The 17,283-nt window shown below is 38.0% G+C and overlaps 1 long non-coding RNA gene across 1 annotated transcript; it reads left to right on the forward strand.

Annotated features, from left to right (window-relative positions):
* The first annotated feature begins 727 nt into the window (after nt 1-727).
* Nucleotides 728-16,589, forward strand: LOC111768913 (uncharacterized). The gene is made up of 7 exons (XR_002801594.2): nt 728-889; nt 2,314-2,378; nt 2,495-2,628; nt 3,890-3,985; nt 9,779-9,960; nt 11,459-11,561; nt 14,264-16,589. It is a non-coding gene; the product is annotated as an uncharacterized lncRNA (long non-coding RNA).
* Nucleotides 16,590-17,283: the final 694 nt, after the last annotated feature.

A 17,283-nucleotide genomic window follows, 5' to 3' on the forward strand; every position in this document is an offset into this window, starting at 1 on the left:
GTATATTGCTGTTTGGCCAAAGCCAAGGACTGGGTTTTCAGCTTGCATTCTCCCTGCCTACCCTTCCTTGGTTTCTCCCCTTCTCTCCTTCCCTCCTTCCTTCCTTCCTTCCCTCCTTCCTCCTTCTTTCTTTCCTTCCAGCAGTAGCTTTAAAGAGAAATGGTAGCCGAAGAAAACGCGAGATCTCTAGCAGACGTCTGTCTTTTGTTTCTAAACCACTACTAGCAGCAGCATGAGTCATCGCTCCTCCAGCTGAACATCATGTTCCTTAAATATCTGTCTTTGAGTATATTTTTTCCTATTTTTCCATTTCTGCTCTGTAGTCATGGCTGTTGAGGAAATACTCCAGGCAATGCCTCCCACACGTGACCACATAAATATTTATTCTTTTTTTATTTGTATATCTCTGCTCTATACAACCTGAACAGTTTTCTTATTGCTGACCTCCTTGTTTATCAATTATTCCAAATGAAAAGTCTGTATGGTAGTTACAAGAGGATCATATCTTTGTCCCTGTTTTGAATGGTAGGAGCTTAAACCATCACAGGTCAGTGAGAATGTGTGCTGCCTTTTAAAACATTAATAGATGTCATTTTGGCAGTCTCCTTTGTTTAACTTGCTCAGTAAACCACATTTGACTGGAAGTTATTTAAAACTACTTAAATCAGTTGATGGGCTATGTTTTCTCTTTATTAGTTCAATCAGTATTTTCTTGGGTGTTTTCTAGGTACCAGATGCTGATTCAGATGAATCTGAAGTGGCCCCAGCTACCAAGCACTTCATAATGTGGCTAAAATGAAACTGGAAACAGTTTCACAATGGATAGTAGACCCTAATAAAAGCACTCTGTAAGATGGGACCTAAAAGCTTGCTGTGTATGTGCATTTGGGTAAGTGGTTTAATCTCTCTGGACCTCATTTCCTCTCTATAAAATGAAAAGGTTGAATTAAGTGCGATTTTACATGATCTAACGCTATAAAATCATTTTAGCAGAGGGTGTGCTGGTCCTGAGCTTGTTTGCCCTCAGTCCCATCTTTCGCCCCTCTCCTACTCTGCTCTATAGGGTGAGGGTACAGATGATACCCTGCAGGTTGACTTTTCCAGGTTCCAGTGTTGGCCAACTTCTGGCAGGATTAAGTCAAGGAGGGGCAGGCTTAAGTCAGTGGTGGGAGATTGGAGGGCAGGGTGAGGAGTGGGTTTAGGCGAGGGGGAAATCAAGACACCCCTTTCACCTCAGCCTAGATGGCTTCTCTAGTGGTTTTTTCTCCTCTGTGGCTCCAGCCTCCACTACATCCAGAACAACCATAGTTTCCAGTTTCCATGGGGTCATCCTGGCCTCTTGGTTCCAATAATTGTGTGTTTTCTCATGGTCCCTCCTGCTTAAGGCTGATAAAGACGTCCTGCTATTGCCAATGTCCAGGGTTAATTTACAGCCTCTTGTTTGACTCTCAGCCTCTCCATCCTCCATGGACCCACCATGCTTTCCATCCCCTCTATTGTGAACGCTGGAGTTAGTTTCTTTTTTTTGAAAGATTGGCACCTCAGCTAACATCTGCTGCCAGTCATTTTTTTTTTTTTAATCCTTCTTCTCCCCGAAGCCCCCGAGTACATCACTGTATATTCTAGCTGTAGGTCCTCTGGTTGTGCTTGGTGGGACGCTGCCTCAGCATGGCCTGATGAGCGGTGCCATGTCCCAGTCCAGGATCCAAACTGGCAAAACCCTAGGCCACCAAAGCAGAGCGTGCAAACTTCACCACTCGGCCACGTGACCGGCCCCAGGAGAAGATTTCTGTTTCCTGGTTAGACTTGTGACTAATCCAGTGTTTGCCTCCTATTTACTCTAGAGCAGTGAAAGTGTTTTAAACAGTGGAGGGAAAAAACCTAAGTATGGATACACTCATGGAGCTGACCCAAACTAGTGCCCGCAGTGGACATTATCAAAAGAAATGTTTGTTTTCTGTCCTTTTTGGCAAATATTGAGGGAGAGACAGGATCCACTTTTTTATTGAAGCTGCCAGGTTGAATCTCTTGAAAGTTAGGGCCCATGTCAATCAAGGTGGGGAAAAGGTTTAATGAAGAACTGAGTTATCTGTGTGCTCCTTGGTTCTTGGAACAAATTGCTTTCTTATAGCCTCTTTATCGATCAAATGTGTCCCTTTTCCACCAAGAGTTACTTAAAAATAAAATTATGTTGATAAATGCATTAACAACCTGAAGTTTGGGTAAGAGAAAGAGATGTAAGAAACTCTGTTTTAAAGACTTGCCTCAGGCATTGTGCTTTTCTTACACCTCTTTTATCTCCATTGCCTTTAGGTTGCTAAGATACTTTCTTCGTTTCTGGCGGTGTCACCAGGGAGAGGACAAGAATCCAAACTGAGGTGACTTTACTTTAAAATAATATGTAGTTATCTCTTGTGGAGATAGTCTTTTACTTAATTTATTCACCAAAAAAGGAGATGGGATGAAAATTCACCCTCTTTCCTCCTTCTTACAGGTGTAAGAAGGGCAGAAATACATGGTGATTTCTCTGCAAAATTCAGTAGAACAGTTTTACTCAAATAATGATTCTTGGGCCATCTGCCTCAGAGTCTGTGGAGATAAGTTCCGAAAATCTGCATTTTAAATAAGGTTTGGAAGTAATTTCAAATTTTAAAAGCTATTTGCGTAGGAATTGCTCTAGTCGCTACTAAATTTTGGTAGTATAGAAAGACAGTGTAATGTCAACATGAATTATTTTTCATTTGCGTATTATTTGTAATTTCTGACTTTAAGACTTTTCATTATCCTTGAGGACCATAAATTTCAAAGATATTTGTAGCTGTGGGTTACATTACATTGATTTTGCCTGATTGGCTTTTATGAAACAGAAACTCAAATATTTATTTGGCTTAGCATAATTTTCTTCTATTTCTTATTAATTATTACTTTCTTCAATTTCTTTCTTCAATATATGTGTACTAGATCTCTTTGATTTAGTGACCACGCCTATCTTTTTTTTAAACTTTTTGTTTTGAAATAATTATTGATTTGTGGTATATTGCAAAAATACTACAAAGAAATCTTTTATGTGCTTCATTCATATTACCCCAAAGGTTATACCTTATGTAACTATATTATAAAATCAAAGCAGGAATTTTGGTACAGTGGGTATGTATAGTTCTATGCCATTTTGTCACGTGCATAGATTTCTGTAATCACCACAACAATCAAAATATAAATCTATTCCATCTACACAAATATGTCTCCTCCTTTATATAGTCATACCCCTTACCCCTTACCATCCCTAGCCCCTGGAAACCACTAACCTCTCCTCAATCGCTATAATTTTATAATTTGAGAATGTTGTATGTGGAATCAAATAGTATGTGACTTTTTGAGATTGGCTTGTTTCACTCATCATAATGCCCTTGAGATCCATCTCAGTTGTTGCAGGTATCAATAGTTCACTCCTTTTTATTGCTGAGTAGTATTCCAAAGTATGGATGTACCACAGTTTATTTAGCAAGTCTCTTAACTTTTCTATTATCTTCAACTACATTTTCTTTTTCTTTTAGTTCTGGAAGAATTTCTAAATTTGATTTTATAAATTACCTCTCCCTTTTTTAAAGGAGTTAATTTACTGTTCTTTGTTTCTATTGGCTTTCTAAATTTGATACATACATTTTCGCCCTTACGAAACTAATCTTAATGATTTCAGATTTTTCTCTTTACATAGAGTTAGTGACTCTCAAATCTTTGTAATATAATAATTGTAATTAATATATTGTTGATAATATAAATTATATTTTTAAGTGTTCTTATGTTTCATTGAGACAATATAGTCAAGTGGCTTAAAAGCACAGATCTAGACTCACACTGCTCTGTACAAATCCAAACTACCTGGTTCAAGCTGGAGCGCATTTGATCAGAGCCGGCTGTGATTTTTTGCGGCTGCCTGGATTACTGGGACTGAGGTTCACCAGACAGACAGATGCTAGTCAGTGCGGTAAGTAAATATGAACCCGAGGTGGGCAAGTGATCACCAGCTCGGTTACTGAGGACTCTGTTGCTTGTCTTTTGATGTCTGAAGGTTTAGTAACCATCCTTCAATCTGCACCACTTGGAATTAACTGAAGCTATCATCGACCACTGAAATATTGTATTTGAAATAAGAACCTGACTGTATGCAGTGTAAATAGGAGTGTTTGAGAGGATGAGGACTTGATATCATGAGAAAAAATTGCATTGGGAAGGAAAGATACACATTTGTCCTAGGATGATATAGTACCAGAGTCATTTTCTTCCTAATTTCTTTTTACTGTGGTAAACTACACATAACATAAAATTTACCATCACGACCATTTTTAAGTGTATGGTTTAGTGGTATTAAGTACATTCACATTCTTCTGCAAACATCACAACCATCCATCTCTGGAACTCTTTTCATCTTCAAAACTGAAACTCTAACTTTTAAAAAATAACTCCCCAGTCCTCCCTCCCTCTGGTCGCTGGCAACCACTCCTCTGCTTTCTGTCTCTATGAGTTTGACTACTCTAGGTGAGTGGAATCATACAGTATTTGTCTTTTTGTGATCAGCTTATTTCACTTGGCATAATGTCCTAAAGGTTCATCCATATTGTACCTTATGTCAGACTTTCCACACTTTTTATGGCTGAATAATATTCCATTGTATGTATATACCTGCATTTTGTTTATCCATTCATCCATTGATGGACTATTGGGTTGCTTCCACATTTTAGCTATTGTGAACAATGCTACTATGGCAGAGTCATTTTTAAATGTGGGTTTAGAGCATTTTCTCTAAGATATACTAAAGAGAAATTAACCATCACAAGAGAGCATACACTGTGAATGTCTACAAGTGAGCCAGAACCTAAAGGCCCAGTCTGAAATCATAAGTTATAGAAGCTCATGGAATCAAATGATAACTCATATTGGTCAAATTGTCATTTACCAAAAATATGATGTAGGAACACCAATTGTTTAGCTGTAAAATGTATGGTTACTGTGACTTGCAAGATTAAGACTTTCGTATGGTCTCTCACAGACTTTCATGATTCCTGAAACCAGTCCTTTGTCCAGAAGTCACCTTTATATTGTACATATCCTGAGCATGAAGTTACTCAAGTCCCAAGTGAATACTTGCAGGTCTGAAAAAAAACTACTAGGAGTGAGGAAAGAGATTCATGGACAAAGCAAGGACTTTCCAAATGAAACATACAATGGACTAATGCAATGACTTTAAGGGGAAATGACAATGACAATTTTAGCCTGTATGTAGGGGGATTATTGCTGCCAGTTTTTGTTGAGTTCAAGATTGCATCAACAATGGGCTACACTGAAGTTCTCAGGTAGGGTCAGTCAAGTAACCTTTGCTTCTGGGTTTCAGGACTGTTGATGACACAGAACTGAAACTAAGAATAGATCTGTGGTTGACTTTGTTTGATCTGCTTTTTTTTTCCCCTTAAATCTTGCTAAATGAATGGACTTCCCTTCAAGTTACACCATCAAAACTAAGCAGGGACCTAACTTAGGTATATACTCTTGTATATTTCTGCTGTATCATGGTATTAGTTCAGTATTATATGGGTGAATTTGGGGAAGAAGTGAGGAGAATCTGCATCTGCTCTGGACAATGAAAAAAGGATAGTCTTGCTATGATGTTTTAAGCATCTGCCCTGATCCCAGATGAAAGTTGGTGTTGATATCCTAAAGGAGCAAAGAGATGTACTGGTACTTGTGTTATTAAACATCCCTTCACTCTTAGAGGACTGCAAAGGTCCATTTTCTTAAACAATTTTCTGAGGGGAGCTGTCATTGACAAGAATTATGGAGTTTGTCTCTATTATTAACACAAATTGAGAAAATTCAGTTGAGAACAGTGTTGAATTTTTAGAAGTCCAAAGATATCTCTCTGTGGAGAGAGCATTTGCTTTACTAAATCTCCGTTAGATAAACTCATATTTTGAGGGGAATGGTAAGAGAAAATTTCTCCAGGTGTTTAAGCCTAGGAAAATGAGACAGAGGAGATAAAGAACGGGGCCATATGAACTATGGGTTGTTTATAAAGAGGAGAAGTGAGAGCCAATGAAATACCCTCACTGAGTAAAAGAGGTAGGGATTGAAAAGGGACTATCAGAAAGAAATCTAGGAGATCAGCCAGAATAAAACTGCCAAAAAGTAAGTTTCAAGGAAAAGGAGGAGATTAGTGGGGTCAAATATTGATTAAAATGGATTGAGATGAAGATGGAGAAAGGTTGTTGGACGTGGGGATTAGGTTATTAGTAACAGTCTTCATGAGCAGTTTTCACAAGAGTTGTAGGAGTGGAAATCAGAGATTAGGAGAACTACGGAAATTGGGGAAGGAAATGTGAGGACTCAGTATCTTTGCACAAGTTTGCATTTGATGAGATTGATGAGGATAAAATTTTAATTTAAGATAATGTCAAGAAACCGTTGTAAGTTGGCTGGTCATGAGCATGTTTGTAGGGATAGGTTATATTAAGAATAGAAAAAAACAGAAGAGTAAAGAAAAATATATTAGAACCGCTAGCTGAATGGTAAACAACAAACTCTCATTTCACTAAATATGTCTGGTTTATGTTAATTACAGAATTTCTCGGGCAAATGTCATTATGCGTTATATAATCTTGTGCTGTTTTCTCTTTTCCAATTTTCCTTTTACAAGGTAAATTCACCAAAACTTCCTTCTGATTTATTTGTGATGGAAATTGAATTATAAATTTGCTTGAGTTAGAATAAGAACAAAACAAAAATTCCCTGATAGAAATTTTGTTAGGGTAGGCCACCACATGCTGGAGGAATCCAGCCACATTCTCCTCTGTAATCCTGATAAGTCTCTTGGAAAAATATCTGTTGTCCAAAAGTAAAGCTTGATCTTCATTCAGTTCATATCCCTGCATATTAACCATATTAGTTTAATATGGTATCATATTTGCTTTGTAAATAGAATCAATGCTTTTTTAAAAAAAAAAAAAACTATCCTACAGGAATATTTACGTAGAGTATTTAAAAATGGGTAGTTTAAAAATAACTTATTTTTAGTGTTGAAATATATACATACTGATTTGTCACATATAAAAGGAAATTCTCCTTCATAACTATATCTTGCTCATACTTAATTTAAAGTTTGTTGTGCTTTCAATTCCTCAACAACTGGTGGTGACGAGGTAGCCCTGGATGGCTATGGAATATCAGTCCAGGTGCCTTAGGAAACGCCGAAATTTGGGATGGCTTTTTTTCTCTGGACCTGGCCTTTTTTACTACAATGAAAGAGGAATTCCAGTATGCTAAGAGATAGACTCTACAAAGGGTTTCAGTTTCCCTCATCTCCTACAAAATGCAATGTCCTGACATGCTCAGATATTTCATGCACTGCTTCTGCCTTCAGCGTGAAGATGGCAACCACCGACTATTGAAATAGTCTGGATCCAGAGACTCAGATCAGTGGCCTTGTTCACTCCACCTTTTGGGGCAGATGACAGTGGGTGTCCACTTCCTACAGCTAGGTTTCTGAGAGTAAGACTGAGTGACTCTTCTAAAAGGGAGAAGAAGTTCCAATCCTTCTTATAACTTTTCCCAGGACTGAAATGTGGCCCAATGTTGATATCCAATCATGGTTATCTTACCTCTTTTGGGGTAGGTCAAAGGTAATACTCCTTAGGACTCCAAGGAGCACATTTTTCTATTCAAAAGAAATCTCAGAAAGAAAGCAATCATAATGTCTGAACTTAGAAGGGCTTTTCACAGAGAGGTTGCCAACATTACATGCTCTCCTCCCTTGTGGTAATATTCATAGTGTATCTTTAGTGAAGAGACACACAAAGGGCTGTAATAACTTGCTTAAGAAAAGATGCGCATTGATACTAACTGGTTGATTCCATGTGCACTTACGAGGAGGACAGATCGTACACCGTGCTGTTGGATGATCTTAGACCATAAAGAGACTCCTGAGAGATCATTATAACACTGGGATTAAAAATTGCCTACAAAAATCCAAAAAGTGCATAATTTATGGAGGGAAAAACAAAAGTTTAATGTGATTAAAAATTCTATTTTGCAGCTTATTACCATGACATGAGTGTAACTAATGAATAGGAGTTGGAGTTATGGCATGAAGGACATAGCTTTTAGACATAGTTGTCTGAACTGTTTGAACAACCTTAAAAGCTCCATCTGTACCCATAACATATGCCTCAGTTTCCACATAAAATTTCAGAGTTCTGCCTTTTACTTCGAGGACTTTCTTGTTCTGGAAAAGTACAACAGCTTACTACCCAGTACATTATACCTGGCTTTGTTTATCTGCCAGGCTTCTTCAGATCAAATTTTCTGTCTCAGACCATCATACCCAGTTCTGAGAGCTCGAATAGGATGGGCACCTTCTTCTCTGCAGGTAGCCCTACATGGAACCCTCAGCTTCTGCTGAAATAAGGTTTAACACAGGAGAAATAGGAAGGCTGGTTTGCTACCCAGAGAGAGGATGATGTATTCAGTTTGCAGATGGAAAGATTTAGACATTCTGTAGGCAACTGGAGATGTTGGAATCCAGGCTTGGGTGAGAGGTTAGGTTTGGGAAATCAATTGGCTACTCATTAGTATAAAATGATAATTGGTGCCGGGAGGCAGGATCAGTGGGCCAAGGGAGAGTAAGTGGAGGGATATTGGGACTGAGGAGTGAGACTTGCAGCAAGAAAAGGAGTTACTGAAGGAGATGTAGAAGCCAGGTGGAGAGGCAGGAGGAGCCTGTCGCTGTCCTGCCACAGCGGGCCCTCACAGTCATGCGTGGCTCAAGTCTGGATTTTTGACAGGATGTCCCAATGAGATCGCCCCACTGTATTTTGTGTGCATGTATTAAACTTTTAATTTAACCACAGTATACATGTAAAACGTACCAAAATGTTTGGATTCTTAAAAAAAAAAAAAAAAAGACGTGGCTTGGATTGCTACTAACTAATGATTATCTTGGGAGGAAAATCAGGACTCTGATCTGAGAATGAGTAATCATGGATATCAGAAATGTCACATGTTGAGGAGACACAAAAGAGAATAGGAACTGAGAAAAGACCATGGTATTCATCGAGGGGACTACTGGGTTCCTGAAGAGAGGGGTCGAGAATTGTGGTAAATGAGGGCAAGGAATGAGTGCATGGTAAGAAAATGGTGTTGGTGTCAAACATCCTTTAAAGGAGAGGTTGGCAATTAGAACTGCACGTGTGTGTGTGTGTATTTTACTTGTTTTGTATGTGGTGTGTGTGTGTTAGGCCACTTTCCCTTAGTTTGTTCATTTTTGCCTCTTATGTCCTATCTCTTTCAACACCTCGTATTCTCTAGGGAAATGGAATCCTGGCCAAAGGATTGGCCTGTAATCTGGTTGTCACAAACAGAGCACAGCGCTGAGTTTTTATTCACACTGTGGTGCTGGGAGCCAGAGCTAGATAAAAAAAATTGCCCTGAAGTCTGTTATACTGTGACTGAGTCAGGTTATCTATAAAAGAGTTCTTTAGGAAACAGGAGTTGAGGTACACAGCTTAAAGGAATGAGGCCAAAGAATAGAAAGCTTCATGCAACTCGCAGTGGAGGGGGCAAGTGAAAGCTTGTCTAGAGAATTTGGAACCAAGTATAATACGTATTATGTAGACATTGCTCCTTCAAGGGCAAGTAGGGGCCATTTAAAAAGTCTAAACTGGGTACCTATGTAATATTGTTACATATTATTTACATCTCAACCACCAACATTGCCTATCATTTTCAGCAGCATTCACAGAGCTCCTGAAGCAGAAATAGGGCCTGAACCAGACCCAGAAATTCAGGGATCGATCTGATTCTGTGGTGCCTGCAGGAGCCATTGTTACTACATTTCTGTCAACCCCCAAGGAAGCATGAACTTGTACATTTGGTTCTGTGACCCGACGAAGAGTATCTCCTGAGGATAGCGGGGTGAGGAACCTGCTCCAAACTTCTTCCAGGTTTCTCCTCCTCTGCTTTTGTGCTCCAGCACCTGAATAATCCTTATAGGGCCTATGCAAGGAGCGGGCAGAGCCAGTGTCCATTCCTGGTGTCAGCAGTACAAGAGTGCTCCCAGGCTTGATTTGGAGCCATTCTTGCCTTCCTGACTCTTTTTTTATAGCGGTACGCTGTGGCCTCTGAGCTAGTGCAACGAGCCTGGGACGTATTTGTATTTGCACAAGGAATAGTATTTTCTTCTCTGCTTATATAAGGGTCATTGGTTTCCTATCTGTCACATTTCCATGTGTCCATTTATTATTCAATTCCCATTCATTTATTCATTCATTCAATTTATTAAGCACATCCACCTAGGGGCCACAAAGGGACTAAAAATATTCCTTGGCAACAGGAAGCAAACCTGTACGAACATAGAAGCAAGTCTTATTGGAATTCGGAGCAGAAAAAGCATACATCTGCCTGAGGGCAAGAAGAGGCAGGTTTTAATAAATTTTCTATTGAACAGTTAGTCCAAATGATTGTGCTTTCTCTAGATGGTAAGGATTGAACCAGCAATCAAGATTGCTGGATTTTAAGTCAAATTTTGAACTCCTTGGAGAAAAAAATCTGCATATGTGCAGAGTCATGGTGGTCATTAGAGTGCTAGGCCCCATCTTGAAGCACTTCAGTCTGGTTTCATCTAGAACTTCATTTCTCGAAGGGTTCCTTGCGTCATGTTAAGGCTCTCTAGGCCTGATTGCAAACCCTTTTAACGCCTGAGGGCTGATCTGGGCCTAGGCCTTGGCTGCTGTGGAATAACACGAAAGAACAATGCGGTTTCCATCAGTTTTGTACATCTGCCACTAGAGGGGGGCATTTTACTTCTTTTAAGATTTAATGTGAGGCCCCTACAAAATGCTGAGCTGTACCTGGAGGGCTTTGCGGTGGAAAATCTTGCTATTTGCGGTGAAACCCATCGCTCCCTGATTGATCTTCAGAGAGCAGAAGACATGATTCTACGTGACTCTTACCAACACTTAGGCAGAGAACCAAATAACTGGACCAAGCTGTTAGTCATCATGGTTAAGAAGTTATCAGGACATTTAAAATTTAAATTCATAATTACACAGCCCCTCATGAAGATTTACTTCTTAAGTACATTTTTTATGCACTTTTTTTCTGGTTTATGTCATCACTCTCGGGGGTGGAGACACTTCTAAATGTCCCCTTCAAACATGCAGCGTACGGAAATGTGTACATATCACAATATCTCTTGGCAATGACACCAGCACATGCTCCATTTCCCTTTCACCTTGCCTTGCCATTGGACCCCACCTATTCCAGCTTCTTCCCCTGTCATCCTTACTGCACTTGTCTATGTTCTGTTGTCATTTAGTATATTTTCACGTATGTTTGCCTTGTATGTGTTATCTCCTCCATTAGATTGTAAGCTCCCTGAGGATGGGGACCATGTTTTACATTTCTCTTTCAGATCCTACAGTGTTCAAGCTAGGGTACAGAAGACATGCCCAACAAAAACTTCCTGAATCAATGAAGTGAGAGGTGATATCAGAAGACAAGCCCAAAGTGAGATGGTAAATTACCTGAAGGGCATCTTTGCGACCCTATAATTGTGTATCTAGGCCCTGGATTTCCATTCCTGGAGCCTGTTCTTGCCACTCTATATCACTATTCCAATTTTCCTGCTTTGTGTCTCATTTTACCAGGATCCAGGTCAGGGCACTAATGGGGAGACTAGTCCCTGAAACATATCTGCATGATTTCCTGTAAATTACTAGAGACTGTCCTCTTCCCTATTTTCTTTGCTCTTAAAATAGCCAATCTAAGGATGGGAATTTCTTGGTCAAAATACATGTAGAGTTCACAAGAGAGAGATCTTGGGTGACATTGTTTCTTGGAAACCTAATCCTTTTGGAGGGAGTCCATGGTGAGGAAGGTGGATAATTTTTCTCTTTCCTGACTTTCCTAACCTCTTAATATTGTCATTAAGCACTACATTTAATTTGATTCTGTACTTTGATATTCTAATGCAGTCCCTTTGGTGGAATTATGGAAGATACATTGGATGGCTTGTGATTGGAGAGAGTGAAAAAGGAGGCAGAGACCAGTTTAAAAATTACCATTGAGGGGGCCGACTCTGTGGCTGAGTGGTTAAGTTTGCACGCTCCGCTGCAGCGGCCCAGGGTTCGGATCCTGGGCGCGGACATGGCACTGCTCATCAGGCCACATTGAGGCGGCGTCCCACATCCCACAACTAGAAGGACCTGCAACTAAGATATACAACTATGTACTGGGGTGGTTTGGGAAATAAAGCAGAAAAAAAAAAAAAGATTGGCAACAGTTATTAGCCCAGGTGCCAATCCTTAAAAAAAAAAGGAAGATTGGCAACAGTTGTTAGCCTAGGTGCCAATCTTTAAAAAAAAAAAAAAATTACCATTGAATTTCTCCATGCAAGATCTGCGAGCCTAACCACGGAGGGGAGGGGAAGTATGGAGGAATATCAAGGAGGCAAAACTGTCAGGATCTAGTGATCAATTGGCTATAGAAGGTGAGGAGGAGGGAAGAGATTAGGATCAGATTTGTGAATGATTTGAGGAGCCTTTATGAGTTCAGGGAACACAGCAGGAAGAACAGATCAGGACAAAGTGAAAGAGTCTGTGTTACCGTGAGCTGTCTGTGAGACATCCCAGTGGAGGTGTCAGGAGGGAGCAGGAGGTCAGAATGTGGAGTACAGGGAGAGATCTGGGTCAGAGACACAGATCTGGGTATGAGATTGGCACATTAAGTGACCAATTATAAAACTAGGGAAAATCAACATTTATGGGGTGAGGAGAGGAAGATGAGCCACGATAGCAAATTGTTCAGGATTGTTGTCATGTGTGCCAAGGGAGATGATAGTTTTAAGAGGAGGACATGGTCAAAAGAGCTCAGTTAAGGGGCCGGCCAGTGGCTGAGTAGTTGAAGTTCCGCGTGCTCTGCTTTTGCAGCTGGGGTTCAAGGGTTCAGATCCCGGCGTGGACGTACTCCACTCCTCGACCATGCTGCGGAGGCATCCCACATACAAAGTAGAGGGAGACTGGCACAGATGTTAGCTCAGGGTGAATATTCCTCACAAAAAAAAAAAAAAAAACCCAAAGCAAAACAGCTCAGTTAATAGTAGGTCTGAGGGAATGGGTGGGCGAAATGAGTGAAGGGGGTCAAAAGGTACGAACTTTGAGTTATAAAATAAATGTCATGAGGAAGTAATGTACAGCAGGATGATTATAGTTAATAATACTGTGTTGCATATTTGAAAGTTGCTGAGAGATCTTAAAAGTCATTATCACAAGAAAAGAATTTTTTTGGTAACTCTGTATGGTGATGGATGTTAGCTAGACTTACTGTGGTGATGATTTTGCAATATATACAAATATTGGATCATTGTGTTGTACACCTGGAACTAATATAATATGTCAATTATACCTCATTAAAAAAATAGTAGTGTGAGAAGATAAATAAGAGGAATTATGCAACTAGAAGGCCAGGTTCCAAAAAGCCAGAGAGGGAGAGCACGGCTCACTCTAGAGCGTAGAGGGAACGGAGCACAGTGCTAAGCATGTCATAGGAAGGCAATAAATGCTCTACCTGTTGAACTGAGTTGGATGATAGTGATCATAAAACACCACAGTTATTCTGAAATGGAGAGGGAAAGAAGGATATGCTTCCTAGAAGAGAGCATCACACAACATCTGGGGAATTCTTTTCAAACTGCACAGGATCCTCACTCATTCTGATTCAGACCTCTGTGAACCCTCACAACTCCTTCTCCCAGGTGAGAATCGTATCATGTAATTAAAGATGATACTGAGGGGGAAGTTTTGAACTGTGAATATTATGGACATGGGGAAAAAAGATGGCAACCACAAATACACAGCTATATGAAGAGTTAATTGTGTATATGCCTTAGGTCTTTCACAATTGGTGTGTTAGTGGCAAATAAATATGTTACTTTCAAAATATTTTACTGTTTCTTAAAGTGGCCCATTATATCATAGTTCAACACTTAGCCCTTTGCTAAGAGAGATGGAATAGCGTGCAGGATCCAGTGATCAGATTCAATAAGTAAATGTTTATTGAGCACTGATGAATTACCAGTTAGGCATTGTGATTCATTTAAAAAAAAATAAGCCAGTCTCGTAAATAAAAAGCAGACTGCTTACCTTGGCTGGAGAACTTGTTCTCTACTTTCGTAAGGCTCACTTCTCAACCCTAATAAATGAAATGTCATTTTTTTCAGGGAAGCCATTCCTGATGACCTAATCTACAGAATGAAACCCCTCCCCCATTGTTCTATTTCATAGCACCCTGTTCACAGTTTGTAATTGTACACTCACCAGGTTGTTTACTTGATTGACGGCTGTCTTCCTCGTGGATCATGAACTCTGTGAAAGCGGGAATCAGAGCTGTTTTGCAGCATGCCCAACATCTAGGGGAGTACCGGGAAGCAGGAGGCATTCAGTAAATACTGATGGAGTCAATGTATTATACATTATATTATCTTATATATATATTATGCAATATATAATGTATATGTTCTATGGAGTAAATATTATGGAGTGAATGTATATATTTCTTGTTCTGTATGTGAAAACAAGTATGTAAATCAGTTAAATTCTGTTAGTATTATTTATGTCAAATAATATGTCAAAAATTATGTCAAATAAATATTATATTATGTCAAATAGTATTATGTTATGTCAAATAAATATTATGATACTATGTCCATTAGCAGCTAGGCTCTTAGAGACAACCAAAGTGTCAAAAAAAGCTTATCAGTGGGAAATTGGATTTAGTGTGGTGTAAGATTTGCAGGTAAAATATTTGAATCCTTTTAAAGACATAACGTGTGTGTATTTATATTACATTATATTGATACAATATAAAATGTCTATTTATAATTATAATGCGTATTTTAGCTTTAGGAAGAGCTGATATTTCTCAGTTTCCAACAAATGTGTACACCAGGGTGGCTGGTATTTGTTTTGACTGGGCTGGTGTCTGAGGGGTGGTTGTTCCATTTTTATTTTTATCTCTATAAATACTACTTCAGTAAACATCATTATAGAAATATCACTACATATTAATGCTTTGGTTTTTCCTGTCGGATACATTTTAAAAAATAGGATTTCTGGATCAAAAGTATGTGAAGTTTTCATTTTAATCCATAATTCTTGATTTCTCTCTAAAACTGTTGGTGGTAATTTAGATTCCCAGCATCTCTGGAAAGAGTGTCTTTTTCCCTGCATCCTCGCCAGCACTGGGGTTACTATTTTTTTATTGCTAACCTAAAGGCTGAAAACTGATGCCATTTTTATTTAATTTGAATTTTTTTATTCTATTGACATAGAATAACAAAAAAGAATTCTATTAAGTGGGAAATGGGGAGTTGCTATTCAATGGTGTAGAGTTTCGGTCATGCAAAATGAAAAAGTTCTAGAGAGCTGCTGTACTACGATGTGTATATAATTATCAATAATGTATTGTACATTTAAAATTTTAAGAAAGTAGATTTAATGTTATATGTTTTTTACCACACACAAAAAAAGAGATTTCTATTGACACTCTTCAAATGATTGGTCTATATGTCGTCTGCTATAGCTTTTGTCCTTGTCCATTTTTGAATTCTTAGCAACTTTTGAACACTTTTGGCTATTATATATACTGCAAATATTTTTCCAAGTCTTCAGTTGGTCTATAGATTCTATTTGTAGTCTATATAGCCAGATATACTTATCTTTTTTTTTAATGGATGATTGGTTTTCTGTCTTGCTTAAGAACATCTTTACCAAGGATTTTCTTCTGGTATTTTTATTGCATTATATTAAAATATTTGATTCAACTGGAATTTAAAAATACGTTATATGAAGTAAAAGTCTAAATTTGTGTTTTTATATCTGGGTTTTTAGTTGAGTAGTACTGAATTAAAAGCCAACTTTGTCATGTGTATCTGAATATAATTCTAGATTCTCTGTTCTCTTCTCCAAATTTGTTTATTCCTGTGTCAAAACTATACTCTTCTAATTATGGTAGCTTCATAGTAAGTTGTAATGTCTGTGAAATTATGTTAAAATTTACATATTAATTTGGAATGGTTATAATATGGATATGATATGATGTCTTTACATCCAGTATCATTTTGTGCCTCTCTGTTTAACAATATATGATTATTTTCTTTATATAGCCACTGTACCTTCCTAGGAATTTCAAGTTTTTGTTGTTATGAGAATTGTTGTTTATTTCATTTCCATTTCTACTTGTACCGATGGTTAAAAAAAAGGAAAAGTATTGATTGCCGTGTATTTATCTTGTATGCTCTTATCGATTTTCTATGAATTCTAATTGTTTTTCAGTAGAGTTTCTTGGGTTTTCTAGCTACATAATAATCTCATGTGCAAATACAGATTATTTTGTTTTTTTCTTTTCCAACGTTTATAGCAAATATTTTACTTTTTTTACTATTGCAACTGCTGGAAATTCGTAAATAATTTTTAATAATCATAGCCCCAGTGGATACTCCTACATTGTTCTCGATTTTAAAAAATAAAAATGCGCTCAGTATTTTACCTTTTTCTCTTTGTTTATTTTTGTCAGATAGTCTTTAGCATATTTAGTTTCATCCTAATCACATTTTATTTAGAATTCTTTATATAGGAATAACTGCTGGATTTTTCTAATTGACCTTTTATAAGTCTTATGTTTTTTGCTTGTATTTGTATATGTGATGTTAAACATTCCAATTATGAACAATGGTTTTGTTCCTAATAGAAATTCTACTTTATAATCATATTAGCCTTTTAATAATACTGCTGAATTGACTTGTTATTGCTCATTTATAATTTTGCATCTATATTCATAAGAGAGATTGATCTACACATTTAGAAACTATTTTATCAGGCCTTTGAAATTTGGATCATCTTATTTTCATAAAATAAGTTGGGGGAGCTTTCTATCTTTTTCCTTTGTGTGGAATAACTTAAATAATAGTAGATTATCTGATCTTTAAGATTTTTAAATTCGATTTATTTGAATATAATTGTCTTAGTGTGCTAAAAATTATGCGGAGGGATATTGAATTTGCTAGAAATGAAATTTTCTCAAATCTCATGTCTGCCCTAAAAAGCATGTAGGGCAGAACTGAGAGGGAGCATGTTTATTTTCCCTCAGGAAGCTCTATGCACTGGACAATTTTCACAAAGCAATTCTGTAGGAAAAAGAATAAGAACAAGCTAAATAAAGACAATTCATACCACCATAATT

Source organism: Equus caballus, chromosome 18, assembly GCF_041296265.1.
Source record: "Equus caballus isolate H_3958 breed thoroughbred chromosome 18, TB-T2T, whole genome shotgun sequence".
Taxonomy (NCBI): Eukaryota; Metazoa; Chordata; class Mammalia; order Perissodactyla; family Equidae; genus Equus; species Equus caballus.